Here is a 14,990-nt window from a genome sequence, read left to right on the forward strand (position 1 = left end):
TGCATGTATAGTGCAATTGTGGTCACCTGTAGTGTGACATGAATCCAAGACAGACTTCGGGACAGGCAGCAGCGAAAAGTGGCCAAGCAGAGGCTGATAGCTAAGTTCCATACCCAGAGGGAGGGCCTCAACTGGGACCTTGGGTTCATGTCACGCTACAGGTGACCACCTTTGCACTATACACACACACACTCCTATACACATACATAAACACGGACACACATGTACACAGACACGCACACTCACACACACCCTTACAGACACACACACACACACACACACACACACACACCTTCAACATATTGTCTAGCTAACACCAATTATTACAGCTCACCCGAGAATGCAACTTTTAAAAAAAGGTTTTGTGATTTAGACATGAAAGAAGTGAAACTATCGTGGTATTTGAACAGATGAAAAACTCAACAGACAATCAAGGTATTTTTCAATGTATAATTTCAGTTACATCACACTGTAAATTTTTGCTATAAATTCTGTGCCTTACAATTGTGCTCTCCACTATCACTTGATGAAAGAGCGGCGCTCCGAAAACTAGTGTGCTTCCAATTAAATGTATTGGACTATAACCTAGTGTTATGTGATTTTTTTAAACTTCTTTAAGTGCACTGCTAACAAGTGGACTCAAAATACCTGTTGAAGTCAAACCAGAGTTCTATAAAAATTCACCATAATTCCTTTGTCTTTGTGTTTTATGCCTGTTTATAACACACTGGATTGTGTATTATATCCGTCAGCGGGGGGTCCCTGATTGGACCAGATTAATGTCCTGTAAAAATGCTATCCCATACTCCCAATTCCTCCGCCTCTGCCTCACCTGCTCTCAGGAGGAGAAATTCCACTCCAGGACATTCCAGATGTCCTCCTATTTCAGGGATCGCAATTTCCTCTCCCACATGGTCAACAATGCCCTCCAGCTCATCTCCTCCACTTCCTGCACCACTGTCCTTGAACTCCACCCCTCCAACCACAACAAAGGTAGAACTCCTCTGGTCCTCACCTTCTACCCCACTAATCTCCAAATACAGAGCATTATCCTCCCCCATTTCTGCTATCTACAGTCAGACCCCATCACCAGAGATATATTTTCCTCCCCACCCCTTATCTGTGTTTCACAGAGACCCATTCCCTCCTTTGTTAGGTCCATGCCCTCCCCTACCAACCCACCATCCCCTCCCAGCACCTTCCTTTCCCACCGCACAAGGTGTAAAACCTGCGCCCACACCTCCCCCCTCACCTCCACCCAAGGCTCCAAAGGATCTTTTCACATCCAGCAGAGAATTTCCTTCACATCCACCCATTTCATCTACTGTGTTCGTTGCTCTTGATGTGGTCTCCTCTACATCGGGGAGACAGGACACCAACTCGCGGAGTGTTTCAGGGAACATCTCTGGGACACATGCACTAAACAACCCCACTTTAACTCTCCTTCCCACTGCCCTAAGGACATGCAAGTCCTGAGCCTCCTCCACCGCCAAATCAAAGCCACCCACCAACTGGAGAAAGAATGCCTCATCTTCCACCTTGGAAACCTTCAACCACGCGGCATCAACATCGACTTCACTAGTTTCCAAATCTCCCCTGCCCCCACCTCACCCCAGATCCAACCCTCCAACTCAGCACTGCCCTCTTGACCTGTCCTAACTGCTATTCTTCCTTCCCACCAATATGCTCCACCCTCCCCCATTGATCTATCATAATTACCCCCCCACCTGCAACCACCTATCACCTTCCCAGCTACCTTCCCCCCCAGCCCCACCCCACCCTCCTATTTATCTCTCAGCCCCCTCCCCTCCCACATTCCTGATGAAGGGCCTATGCCTGAAACGTTGACTCTCCTGCACCTCCGATGCTGCCCGACCTGTTGTGCTTTTCCAATGCAACTCTTTTTGACTCTGACTCTCCAGCATCTACAGTGCTCACTTTCTCTGCCTGGACTGTGTATGCCTTTTTAACTAAATTTGAAACTGCCATGCTATTTCATCCATTTTCCATGTTTACTGCCAGCTTTCTTTGCTCCAGGCCAACCTTGGAATTTTTTCTTAATTTTCTATTGCCTCCCATCTTGTTCTTTCCACTAAAATGACTAACTTCACACTTAGCAGTAAATTTCATCTGCCATTTGTCCTCTCATTCCACCAACCTATGTTCTCCTTATCGTCTGCAATACTTCCAAGCGTTGTGTTATCTGCAAATGTTGAAATTTTGTTATACCCTGCACAGTCAAGTATGTAAGCCAATAAGACATACCAAGTTAAGAAGTGGTCCTAGTATCTACTAAATACTTTCCTTCTGCCCAAAAAACAAATGATTACAGCTACTTCCTGTTTCTTGTCACTGAAGCAGCTCTGTATCCATGCTTCCATTCTTCCTTTTATTCCATGGCTTCAAATTTGTTAACACGTTTATTATACAATGCTTTATCAAATGCCTTTTGAAGGTCCATACCTTACACATCAACTCCATTGTCCTCATCAAACCTCTCTGTTCTGCTTTATTTAGCTTTCAGCTGTTTACTTGGGGTCACTACTATGCTGATCTTTCACCCTCTTTCAGCCACCAATTCCCCTTCCTCTCGTAGTGTTTTCAGTTTCCTACGTCCACATCTGGACTTTGACCTTCCTCTTCTCCTTCTTTTTGGAAATTCCATCACCATCACTTACCTCACAATATTTCCAATGTCTTCCCACCCATTTAACATGATCATCCATTTCACTCTCACCTTGGCTACTGACTTTGTGATGTTTCACAGTCCTCATTGTCCCCTGATGTACTGGTTCTTGATTTTACCTTTTCGTGTTACTCTACAAATCCATCCCAGCATCCATAATATATTAACGTCCAATTGTTGTTCCTTCTCCTTGATTTTATCCAATGCACTGTACAATAAGTCAGGTTTTGTAGCTGGCCTGTAGTTCTTCCTTTCAGTTTCAGGGATGCTTGCTTTTATTAATTCACGATTGTGGGTATCACTTGCTGGGTCAGTGCTTAATGTCCATCCTGTAGCAGTCCTTGAGAAGGTGGTGGTGAGCCACTGCAGTCCATTTCCTAAAGATAGACCCACAATGCTATTAGTGAGGAGATTCCAGGACTTTTGCTCAGTGACACTGAAGGAACGCTGACATATTTCAAAGTCAGGGTGTGAGCAGTTTGCAGGTGGCGGTGTTCCCATGTATCTATCGCCCTTAACCTTTGAGATGGCAGTAGTCATGGATTTGGAAGGTACTGTCCCTGGAATTTTGGGAATTTTCTTCTGTGCATCTTATAGATCGCATACACTGCTACTAAACACCGGTGGTGGAGAGAGTGAATGTTTTTGGATGAGGTGCAAATCAAGTAGCTACTTTTTTACTAGATCTTATCAAATGTTGAATGTTGTCAGAGTTGCATGAATCCAGGCAAATTGGGAGTGTTCCACCGCACTTCTGATTTATGCCTTGTAGATGGTGGACAGGCTTTGGAGAGTCAGGAGGAGAGTTATATGCTGCAAAATTCCTTGCCTCTTACCTGCTCTTGTAGCTGCTGTATATTTATATGGGTCGACCCATTCAATTTCTGGTTAATGGTCAACCCCCAAGATGTTGATAGAGGGGATCTCCATGTTGGCTTCCTTAATTGATCCACTAAACTTTTGTAATTTCTTTGAACAAGGGTGTAACATTAAAAATATTTCAGTTCTACTGCACTGCCAGAAACCTCTGCTCACCATCTCACCTACCACTCCAACCAGGAAATGATTGGAAGATTATGGCCTGTATAATTCCCACCTCAAATGCTTTGGTTTCTTTGGAAGCATCCAGTCTGGTTGGGTGAGTCATTAAGCAAAACTACAGCCAACATTTCTAATGCTTCCTCTTTATCAATGTCTAGCTTGTTCAGTAGGCTAACTACCTGCTCTTCCTCTATAACATTGGCAGTTTCTTCTTTTTTCAATAAAGACTGATGCAAGACACTCATCTAGCACCTTAGCTATGTCCTCTGCCTCCATGTGTCGATCCCTTTTCACTGTTTAGTCAGCTCCAACTTGTCTCTCACTAGCCTTTTACTATTTATGTGCATATGGAAAACCTATGAGTTCTCTTCTTTTTTAGCTGCTGGCATCTTCTCATTCTCTTCCTTTGTGTCTCTTGTTTCTCCTACATTCCCTTTGAACTTTCTATATTCAACAAAATTCTCATACATATTATCAACCTAAATCTGTTATACATACATGTTTTCTGCTTTATCTTTCTATCTGTTTTGTCATCCATGCTGCTATGATTTTGATTGATTGACCTTCCCTCCTTGTGGGAATATATATCTATAAAGAAAGCCCATTTTTCTAGTAGAGTTTTACCTGCTAATCTTTGATCCCAGTTAACATGGGTCAGATCCATTTGGACCTAATTGAAAATGGCTTTCCTCCAATTTAGTAATTTTTACCTCAGATTGCCCTTGCTCTTTGTCATGGCTATCAGTGACAGTGAACAAATGATTAACATGTTCTGATGACATCCACTGTCTGCTATTTTAAGGGAACTGTTAACCATTAGCTAAAATCATTAACTGCAAACTCTACGCTGAGGAAATAATTTTCTGTGCTACATGAGTTGGCAGAATACCCTGGTTCTAGCAGGATTTATGGGTAATAGTTTGAGCAGACCTAATACAATAGGATTGACCTTTATGGATGCAATAGTAAATTGCTCTATCCTATGCCAACCATGAGGTGTGATGTTGGATTCATTCCTACAGTGTAGATGTTGCTCTCAGCCTATCCTGCCCTACCTATTCTTCATCTATATCACTCATCTACTACAATTAGCACTCCCTTTGTCTTTTGCGCTGGGTATCCTCACCATCTGTTCCCACTTGCTCATCACCCCACATTGTTAACAGTATAAAAGTCATAGTTTTCTGAATTCTTCAGATCTGAAATAGAGTTGTAGTGGACTCAAAATGTTTATACTGTTTAGCCAAAGTTGCTGTTGGACTTGCAGCACATTTTGTTTTCAGTTCAGATGTAGCTGCTGGATGACCTTCAGCACACACGACCTCCATAGGCCATAAAAACCATTCCTTATCTCTCTTAAAAACTTTAGCTTCCATCTTTTGCACAAAGTCAATTGGCTTTTAATAAACAGGTGAACCACAGCACACTTCAACTTTTAATTCTTCAGTAATGACTGTTGAACACAATTTCTTCAAATCACATGTCTCTTCAAAGTCCTTTCAATCTCGAATGTTCTTCGTTGTCCTTGAATTTAAATGCATTCTAGTTTCATTGTTGCTGGAAAATATAATTCACACGTTTACACCAGAACTAACTACACATCCTGATTTGAATCATGGTGTTTCTACGCATTTTACTTACAACATCTTTCTCCCTCATTTCGTGTACAGAAAAATGCACAGTTGCTATGCACTGTTTACATGTGTTTAGGCAGCCACATCAACAAGAGTAATCCATCACTGCATCCTGACTGTATAAACACAGTAATAATGTTTATGTGCAGCTGTGGTACAAGATGTAACCCTCCACAGATTTAACAGGAAAAGCAGTATTTAACAGAATGTAAAACTGTCCTGCCTCTGTGGATTCATGTTGTGCTTATATTCCATGTTTGTTTATTTCACATCACAGGAAATGCTAAGATCCATTCTATAAACGAAGACATCTAAACATTGCACACTTTCTTAAGCACTCATAGGCTGAGATAGATTGCTGAAAATACTCAACAAGGCACTGAAAATGTGCCAGCAAGACTAAGTCACTTATTTTATTGTAGAAGTTAACTAATTGATTTTCATTAACAATAACGCGTCTCCTTTCAATCCCTTTCATCTGATAAAAGCAAGTCCATTCATACAGGTTGCTTTTTAGAACATTAGTTTTACTTATCTCCAAGTCTTGGTCAATAGAATAATATTCTTTTACTTGTATGATCACATTACATATAACACATTGACTTCACCAGAGAGCTCTGTGATGTTCAGTTCATTCATTTTGATTCATATTGAAATACTGTTGAGGTGCAGCCTGGTCATTGGCCAGTCCTGGTGATAAACAAACTCGAATTCTGAAGCTACAAGCTTACAATTGAGCAACAGCCAAGTAGACTGAAATGTAATAGACCAAAATGTTCTGAGTTTATGGATGTTTGATAGTGGGGAAAAAAAACTTATGTTTGACACAAATGCAATCTTAAATAATTATTGCATACATTGCAGTGAGGGTGGTGGGTGGGGGGGGGCTTATTTGCAATGCAGAGTTATGCTAATAGTGTGGGCTCAATTCCTATACTTTAAGAGGTCACCAGGAAGGTTCCATCTCCTCAATCTCACCTTTCTCCTGAGGCATGGCGACTGTCAGATTAAACTCATCACCAGCTATCTCTCTCAAATGAGAGAGTAGCCCATGGGAATACAGGGACTTTCACTTGTTAGCAAATCACTTTGATTTATGAATGACTGTCTAGCTCTTCTGAGGTTTTATTCTTAATCCATCTATATATATAAAGTTAGTATCAAATATTAAGTACTTAAGCATTGAAAAAAAGACATTCTCATGAAACTATGTGTCTTGTATATATCAAAACAACTTGCAAGAAATATCAAAGGAAAGGGAAAACAATATTACACTGTATTTGATGAGAGTGTAGATTCTATGGCAAGTGGACTCTGATTTGTAGAGGCATTGCCATCTGGAGTGCACCAGTTAATGGTTAACTGCCAGCTTTATTCAAATCTTAAACCAGGCAGATTGAGTCTGATTGGCCAAGGGATTACCCCGAGAAATAAGTCAGCGAATGAGAGTCACTCATTTTATTGAGTTGGAACAGGTGCAATGTGTACATGTTCTTTCTGTCTGCAAATAGTAGGGTCCTGTCAGTTAACACATACATCTTTTCCAGTATACATAGCAAGCCTAACTGACAATTTTAAGTTCATTGTCAGCATAATTCTTCACATACTCAGAATTATTTGGCAATCACAGAATTATATCTAATGTTGCATATTATGTTGTGCGTTTTGCAAGCACCAAGCTGGGTTTCTATAGCAGTTGTGAACAGCTGAAGAAATATGCTGTGTGATAGGCTTGACAGTCAAACATTATTCATTGTGTGTTTTACAGCAGAACTTAATAACAATAGGGGAAATAAGACAAAAAACACTAATTCAACACCAGTGCATGATGTGCAGATAACACTTAAAGAGGGAATGGTTTTAGCTAACACCTCATAAGTCCTTAAGATTTATTTAAAATATTGAGTCAGATACCTCTGAATGAAATAACTATGATTTGTCAATAAGGTTGCATCCGTATTGTAGGGAGACATTAATTTTCAGCCTTTTAATTCTTCAGTGTATTTGCTAACATGATGCCCTCCTTTAAAACCTGTGCTCATTAAGGTGATGGATGTCAGTGCCGGTACGCTAAAATGAAAAAAAATTAAATTGCAGGTCATGGTGGGCTTATGCCCGAAACGTCGATTCTCCTGCTTCTTGGATGCTGCCTGACCTGCTGCGCTTTTCCAGCAACACATTTTCAGCTCCGATCTCCAGCATCTGCAGTCCTCACTTTCACCATGGTGTAAGTATCAAAGGTTCTCTCTAGTTTACCATACTGTGCACTAAACACAGTTTGATATTTCCAAATGTCATACCTGTCTTTGTTCACTATGAGTGTTCATTTACACTGGATCTGTGGGTAAGCTTGTGCTATGGACTCTGATTCAATTTTGAACCAAGTTTTCATTAAGATAAAGGCTACATCTGCATTATCAATTCCCTCCAAAAAATCTTCTTTTCACCGAATTGTTAAGGTGCAAAAGGAAGCCATTCAGTCCATCCTGTCTGTAATGGCTGTCTGACTTTATTTTCATTGTCCTGTCTTTTCCCCAAAACACTACACATTGTCTCTGTTTGAATAATCGTCTAATGCCCCCTTGAACCCCTCGAACCTGTATTCACCATACCTCAGGCATTGCACGTCAGACCCTTACTGGTTGCTGTGTGAGAAAAGACTTTCTCATATCATATTTGCAAATTACTTTAAATCTGTGCCCCCTTGTCCTCAATCCTGTTACAAGATGGAACAGTTTCTCCCTATCTACTTTGTCCAGGCCCCTCATGATTTTGAGAATATCTGTCAGATCTCCTCTTAGGGAAATCTCTTCTTCAAGGAAAACATTCCCAACCTGTCTATTTGTCTTCATAACTGAGGTTTCTTACCTCTGCAACCAATCTTATAAGGGTCTTCTGCACATCCTACTGAATGCCCAGAACATTGCATAATATTCTAACGGAATTTAACTTACCAGTGTTTTAGATATGTTCAGCATAGCCTCCTTCCTCTTATACTCTAAGTCACTGTTAATAAAACCTAAGATATTGTATGCTTTATTTAATTGCTGTCTCCACCTGTCCTATCACCTTGAAAAGTTTATGCATATAAACTGCATGTACAGAGTTGAAAAGGGTATGGTATCTCCATAATCTTTCCACCACGTTGTATCACCTTCTAATTCTTTGCTTTTAACTCCCTTTGCCATCTGTCATAGTACCATTCACAATTTCAAATGCTTCCAATTATCTGCAATCTTTGAAATTGATCCCTGTAAACCAAGGTCAGGTAAAACAATGTTATCAGCACCTACCTCTGTGGGACTCCACTACAAACATTCCGCCAGCCTGAAAAATACCTGTTAACAATTATATTCTGTTTCCTACCACACAGCTAATTTAGTATCATCATTGCTCCTGTCTCTTTTATTCCATCAGCTCTAATCTTTCTTACAAATCTCATTGGTATGGTTGTTTCAAATGCCTTTTGGAAAGCCATGCACAATACATCAATAACATTACCCTCATGAACCCTTTGTATTACATCCACAAAAAGCTCCTGCAAATTGGTTAAACATCATCTCGGAACTCTTGTTCCTCTCTGCTCCTGACATTACTATTATCTCAGTCCACATTTGGATAATTAATACACCCTATTATAATAAGCCTATAAGATTTGCATTGCTTTATAAATTTCTTGTAGATCCGACTACATCCTTCCCTCTAGTTGGTAGCTTACAGATCTGGTGTTACACTCTAATATTCTGTTCAGGTTATTGTGCAAATTAGTATAAGGACTGCCGAACAGCACTAGTAAAACATCCCATAAGATACTTGTTGCGTTATATCTCATGATAGATATGTGATATATGTTTAAAAGACAAGCTCATCATGAAGTCATCATCTTATCATGGTACGTGACCTAATGGCCTAAAGCTCCCAGTCACCATCTTACTGAGCTCTGTTCTCTTGCAGCAGGACATGCTGAGGGAAATGTGCTACAGTACATCCAAATTGTTTAGCTTGAGTCCAGACATGTGATTGTATTGTGCATATGTAGATACCATATGCTGCAACGAAAGTTCAATGAACTTTTCGATACTATGTGACTCTCATCCTTATGTTATGAGAGCTAATATAAGTATCACAGTGTAATAGTGGCATATCATCAATATAACATAACACTTCATGTCATAATTGTTAACTTAATTTTTTTAGTCACTAAATATGTGAAAGGGAGGATAGATCTGAATATTAGGCATGAGTGTTGATTTCTTGGGATTACTGTTGCGGTGTGTGGTGCATTGAGCAGAGCTCAGAGGGGTGTTGGATAGGAGATGGAATCTGAAGATGCATTCACTGAACTTGACCCTCAAGCAAGGTTAAATGCGAGTTTGGTTTGGTCTCCTAAAGCCGGAATGAAACACCATTAAAAGAACAGACTGGGTTTAAGAAGTTACCATGTGCTTGCCTCACACAAACGTGGGCCCCTGCATGAGCATGCAGCCAATCAAATGCATGGCCAGCACTGGGCCATGAGCCCAAATCGTGGAGATAAGGTAGGTCACATGGGTTTTGCCTACATCACTTTACTCCAGCATATGGATATCACACATGTCTGCAAGCAGATCTTATCTAATTTCTACCTCCAGCGGTTAAAATTATCCAATTTTTTAGCCCATGATTTGACAATATTGAGGCCTTTCTCACTGATTATGGACAACGTTGCTCAATACACCATGCCATCAGAGTCTTGAGAATGCATGAAGAAAATGTTTCTGGGTAATTCTGTCAAAGGTGTCAGTAGGACAGAGCATTCACTCGGTCAGTACACATGATGATCACAAATTGAGTACATCAAGCGCTCAGATCCATTTAAAAAACAAAATGTAAGACGATGTATTCACATAATCACAGGATTTGTTGATAACAACAACAAGTATTCTGCTTACAACAAACACTGGAACTACTTAATATGTGGTGTACACAGGAAGACAGGAGATCTATCAACAAGTGTGCATGTTTCCTTGACAACATGCAAGCCTAAGGAGCCATATTTTTGGCTGTCAGACGTACTGCAATGACCTATGCCACTTTTGTATTAAAGTGATACCTTCAGAGTCAACTTCAAGCCTAACAGCATCCATTGGATCATGGCAGAGCTAACGCCAAGTTGATGCATAGACAGTTCTTAACAGTTAGTTACTTCTCCACCACTGAAGACAAACATAAATGCCAACTAGTGGCAATACAATGGTAAGATATTTGAGGCTAATTTGCCTCAATGTTGTCCCATTATTGTAGTGGAAGCAACTGCTCACCCATTTTGCAAATTTAGACATGTTTGCTACTTAAAATATTCATGTGGCTTTCTAATATCTGACTTGTGCAATTTTTAAAATCTTTCTTGAAAGTTTTATTTGCCAATGTTTTGTCCAGGATATTAAATGATTTAATAGAAGTCCATGACGTGCATTTATAGAGTGCTTTTCATGTTAGTTAAAGCTGAAAGGACTTACTAAAGAACATAGTTTAAGAGCAGAAGAAACATAGATAGAAGATTATATGGTCCATCAAGCTTGTTCCTCCGTTCAAAACGATTATAGCTGATTTTGGACTTCAGTTCCATTTTCCTATATAACCCTTGATTTTCTGAGAGACCAAATATCATCTAGCTAAACAGAGAAAAAAAAAATTGAATCAAAGAAAAGGGTATTTGGTCAAAGGTAGTTTTTAAAAGGATTAGAGGGAGGCAGAGGGGATTTGTGAGTATGGGGTTTGGCAAATTGAAGTAAAGCTATCAACTCTAAAATGATGTGAGGGAGAGGGTGCAAATTCCCAAAATCAGGGAAGTGGTGATATTGGGCAGTCAATGGGAGCGGAAGGATGCAGGAGAGGGACTTAGGACGTAGCAGGAACGGCCAGAGGAAATTATGGAGGTTGAGGTGGGTAAGGCCATGAAGAAATTTAAACAGAAAGCTTTGAAATGATGAAAGATTAATAACAAAACGTGAGGGGGAAGAGGATTTGTTTCACAGCTGTCAAGATTCTAAATACTCAGTTTTAACTTTCTCAGGAATAGTGTCCATATGATTCGATACATCATTGCTGCTGAGCAGATATGGGAGGAATTTTGAAAAAATTGTTTTGTAATCTAACTTCATGGTTGCTGGGTCAGCTTTAAAAATATGATCAGGTTATAGAATTTGATCAGGTATATATAAAGAAAATGATACCACTTAAGGGAAAGAGCAATATCAAGGCTCTTATTTATAAGATAATCAGCAATAAATTCAACAAAGTATTCATGAGAAATATCTTTACTCAAAGTGTGTAAGAATACACAAGCTCAATAAGTACTTGAGACAAAGTGTTGTAGATATATGTGATTCTGGAGATGAGGTGGTGATGGCATCATGGTATTATCACTGGGCGAGTAAACCAGAGACCCATGTAAAATACCAACATGGCAAATGATTGCAACTTAATAAAAATCTGAAATTGGAAGTCCAGTGTTGACCACAAAGCCATGATTGATTGTCAGGGAGGGTAAGAGAACCCATCTGATTTACTAATGTCCTTCAGGAAAGGAAATCTCTCATTCTTACCTGGTCTAGCATACAATGTGACTCCAGACCCACCGAAATGTGGCTGACTTTTAGCTGACAGCTACAACCTTGACCCAATTCCAGAGGTGAGGGTGACTGGCTTTGATGTCCATGGGGAAAAAAGAATGAGAAGAAGTTGGAAAGGCAGGTTGTCAGAGGGATACAAACAGTTTACAGAGAGACAATGATAGGTTACATAAATGGGCAGGAAGTTGTCAAATGGAGTATAATGTAAGAAAATGCGAATTTGCTAATTTTGGGAGAGAGAACAAAGGAACAGAATGTTATTTAAATAGAAAACCATTGCAGAAAGCTACAACACAAAGGGGCTTAGGGGATGAAACACAAAAAGCTAGCACAAGGGTAGTCAGGAAGGCTAATGGAATGAATGGAATGTTGGCCCTTATTTCAAAGTAGTTGGAGTATAAGAGTAGGGCAGTCTTACTGCAACCATACAAGGAGCTGGTGAAACCACATCTGGAGTATGTGAGCAGTTTTCGTTCCCTTATTCAAGGAAAGCACAACAGGTCAGACAGCATCCGAGGAGCAGGAAAATCGACATTTCGGGCAAAGGCTCTTCATCAGGAATGAGGCTGGGAGCCTCGGGGGTGGAGAGCTTTTGCCCAAAACATCGATTTTCCTGCTCCTTGGATGCTGCCTGACCTGCTGTGCTTTTCCAGCACCACTCTAATCTTGACTCTAACCTCCAGCATCTGCAGTACCCACCAACTTCTGCATAGTTTCATTGCAGCCAGTTCAGAGAAGGTTCGTGAGGATGATCCTTGATATAGAGGGATTGTCTTGTGAGAGAGGTTAAACAAGTCGGGACTCTACTCACTGGAGTTCAGGAGAATGAAAAGTGATCTCATTGAAACATCAAGGATTCTTAAGGGGCTTGACAGGGTAAATGCTGAGAGTTGTTTCCCATCATGGGAGAGTCCAGAACCAGAAGGCATAGTCTTAGAATAAAGGGGTGCCAATTTATGACTGAAATGAGGAGGAATTACTTCTCTAAAGGGTTGAGAGTCTTTGGAACTCTTAGCTACAGATGCCAGGGAGGATAGAATCCTTGTGTATATTTAAGGTTGAGAGGATAGTTTCTTGATCAGTTAGGGAATCAAGGTTATGGATAAAATACAGAAAAATAGATATGTGGAATTTTGGATCTGCCATGATTCTATTGAAAATGGAGCAGGTTTGAGTGACCAAATGGTCAACTCCTACTCTTATTTCTTATGCTCCTATGATCTAAGGCTTTATTTTACTGAGTGTGGCACAAAGTAACCCTAGCAAAACTGGAGTCAATGAGAACTGAGGGAAAGCTCTTTGTGGGTTGGAGTTTTACTGGCACATGGGAAATGGTTCTTTTGTTGTCAATCATCTCAGCTCCAGGACATCACTGCAGGAGTTCCTCAGGGTAGTGTCCTAGGCCCAACAATCTTAAGCTCAGAAGTGGCGAAGTTCAGTAATGTCTGCACAATGTTCAGTACAGTTCATGACTTCAATTAGAAATATAGGACAGAACTGAAGCAGACTGTGGCTACATACAGCAAGACTTGGATCATACCCAGGCTTGGATTGAAAAGTGGCAAGTAACATTTGCAATACACAAATTCCAGGCAGTGACCAGCACCAAACAGACAGAATCTTACTATTGCTTGTTGACATTCAACCATGTTACCGTTACTGAATTCCCCACTATCAACATCTTGGGTTGTCATTGACCAGATACTGAACTGGACCAACCATATAAATATTGTGACTACAAGATCAGTTCAGAGGCTGGGAATTCAGCAGTGAGCAACTCACCTCCTGACTCCCAAAGCCTCTTCACCATCTACAAAGCATAGATCAGGAGTGTCATAGAATATTTTGACTTGCATAGATGAGCGCAACTCCAGCAACACTCAAGGAGCTTGACATCATCCAGGACAAAATAAACCACATCCACAAATATCCATCCTTCCATCACTGATGCACAGTGCATTACAAGATGCACTGCAAAAATTCACCAAAACTCCTTCGACAGCACCTTTCAACTCCATGACCATTTCCATCTAGAAGGACACTCACCATCCTGACTTGAAAATATATTCCAGTTCCTTCTGTGTCACTGGGTGAAAATACTGAAACTCCTTCCGTGACAGCCTATGGGTCAGCACATGGATTACAGCAGTTCAAAAAGGCAGCTCATCGCCACCTTCGCAAGGGCAGCCAGAAACAGGCAATATGGCTTTTGCCCGAAATGTCGATTTTACTGCTCCTCGGATGCTGCCTGAACTGCTGTGCTCTTCCAGCACCACTAATCCAGAATCTGGTTTCCAGCATCTGCAGTCATTGTTTTTACCTAATAAATACTGCCCAGCCAGCGATGCCCACATTGCATGAGTGAATAAAAATTAAACATATATATGTACATATTTGTACATGCATACATATAAAAGAGGGACTCCAGGTAAGCTTGTGATCAAGAATAGGACATAAAATTATATTGATAGGATTAAATGACAAGAGATGGGAGGAGGCTAATTTGGAGTGTAAATGGAACAGAGTAATTGGGCTGAATGATCTGTTTTGGCTCTGTATACTATAGCTGTGTACTGCTTGGAAAATTCTATATACTCTTTAGTCACTAGTCAGGAAACAGCACAGAGCCAGCAATGTTAGTCATGTCCATCAGGGCTGCATCACACACCACAGACTCTGATCTCGAACCTGCCATATAGTAACACATCTAACTGAGTACAAATTGTAATCTTTTCAAATCCTTCCAGCCGTCTTGTATTACTTACTTTTCCCTTAATTGTCTTGCACTGAAGCACGTTTGTCATTATCTCAAATGTTTCACATTCAGTGAGGGCGGTTGATGCTTAGGAAACAATGGTCGGTTATGCCTAATGCCTTTAATAGCTCTGATCAGTCCCACTGAACTAAAGGCTCTTTTGAAATGGGATTGTTTGGAAAACCTACTTCCTTTTGCCCTGCCAAGAGTGGAATTCCAAAGTGCTGTTTGTTGTTGGAAGACAAAGTAGGGCCGTCCAG

The 14,990-nt window shown here is 40.5% G+C and overlaps 1 long non-coding RNA gene across 1 annotated transcript in view; it reads left to right on the forward strand.

Moving 5' to 3' along the window:
* Positions 1-3,690: 3,690 nt before the first annotated feature.
* Positions 3,691-14,990, forward strand: part of LOC122547674 (uncharacterized) — a 30,467-nt gene continuing 19,167 nt past the window's right edge. Inside the window, exons 1-2 of the long non-coding RNA XR_006311058.2 lie at positions 3,691-3,824; positions 7,459-7,588. This is a non-coding gene — a long non-coding RNA (uncharacterized LOC122547674). The remainder of the gene's footprint in view (positions 3,825-7,458; positions 7,589-14,990) is intronic.

The sequence above is a fragment of the Chiloscyllium plagiosum genome, unplaced genomic scaffold, assembly GCF_037043375.1.
Source record: "Chiloscyllium plagiosum isolate Xiang-an unplaced genomic scaffold, Cpla_swu_hap1 HiC_scaffold_3, whole genome shotgun sequence".
NCBI classification, from domain to species: domain Eukaryota; kingdom Metazoa; phylum Chordata; class Chondrichthyes; order Orectolobiformes; family Hemiscylliidae; genus Chiloscyllium; species Chiloscyllium plagiosum.